We start from the raw sequence: 1,383 nt of genomic DNA on the forward strand, positions 1-1,383 counted from the left end.
GCCTGATGCAGGACTCGATCCCGGGACTCCAGGATCATGACCTGAGCCGAAGGCAGTCGCTTAACCGACTGAGCCACCCAGGCGCCCGAGCACCTTTAGGTCTCTTGGTACATAATTGCCAGATTGTTTTCCTCAAAGCTTGGCCCAGTCTATACTGTAGCAGCTGTGCTCATTTTGTAGGAAGCTCACTAGCAGTGCACGCTGTGACTTTTTCTTGTTGGCTAATGTATCTGAAATGGTATATACCTCAGTATTTCTTTCATTTCTGTCTTCTTGACAAGGATAAAGCATTTTGTTTATTGTTTTATGTCCTTTGATGTCAATATCTTTTTATATTCTCCATTTACCTAATTTAGAGTTTTTTCTTACAAATGAAGATAAGTTTGCATAGGGATATGTGTGTGTATTTCATATAGTATTTGATACAAATAGTTTTTTTTGGTCAATCGGTTGGTCTTATTCTAGTTTTGTGATTCTTTGTTATTCTTTCATAGAAGTTTCAACATACTATCATGTGTCTTCACTAAGTGCTCTGCAATTAATAGTGAGGGAATTTGTCCCTCTTTACCTTTTGTGCTCTGCGAGTTATAGATTGCCTTTATTTTATACATATTTTTTCTGTTGTAGAAATAGAATGTGTAGTGCTTGCTTCGGCAGCACATATACTAAAATTGGAATGAAACAGAAGATTAGCATGGCCCCTGTGCAAGGATGATATGCAAATTTGTGAAGTGTCCTATAAATTAAAAAAGAGAGAGAGGGAATGTTAATTGGGGAAAATCTAGTACAAACAGCCATATAAAGTGATCCCTTAATCCCACCATACAGAGATGATTATTGTTAAAATTTACTTTGATTCCTTTTTTTTTAAGTGTCATAGTATACATTGTTTTTAACTTTTAAAATAACATATTGGGAGATGTGGTTTTCTTTAAATACGGATATTTAGGTGAACTTTTTAATATATAAACACTTTAAATGTTGATTGAGTGGTCTAAAATGACATATATTTAGGGTTAAAGATACAATTTAGTAACTGTGTAATGGCACTTTATAAATGCAAGGTAGAGTTGGGTGTGGGGAGGGACCCAGATAGGGCAAGTACCCCAGGAGTTTTATAAGAATCTTGGGAACCAAATTTCAGAGTACAAGCTTCCATCACTCCACTCTGGCCAGAGCCTCTCTCTCTGTTGACAGGATTGGGCTTTCTTACTTGCTATTGTATTTTATTCTAGTGATTTGTGGTTACAAAGTGTGACTCTGTTTTGAGTATACTGCAATAGCATTTGTCAAGTGTGGATCTGGTTAGTTCTTGTCTTAAGAATTCTTAAGTAATGATCTCTAATGCTTTTTTGTTTTATTATTGCTTTGCCATAATGTACA

At 35.8% G+C, this 1,383-nt stretch overlaps 1 non-coding gene across 1 annotated transcript; it reads left to right on the plus strand.

Moving 5' to 3' along the window:
- The first annotated feature begins 641 nt into the window (after window positions 1–641).
- On the plus strand, window positions 642–746 carry LOC115944222 (U6 spliceosomal RNA). Its single transcript, XR_004078785.1, has one exon. It is a non-coding gene; the product is annotated as a U6 spliceosomal RNA (small nuclear RNA).
- Window positions 747–1,383: the final 637 nt, after the last annotated feature.

Source organism: Leptonychotes weddellii, unplaced genomic scaffold (genome assembly GCF_054177405.1).
Source record: "Leptonychotes weddellii isolate Sample4059 unplaced genomic scaffold, ASM5417740v2 HiC_scaffold_19538, whole genome shotgun sequence".
Taxonomy (NCBI): domain Eukaryota; kingdom Metazoa; phylum Chordata; class Mammalia; order Carnivora; family Phocidae; genus Leptonychotes; species Leptonychotes weddellii.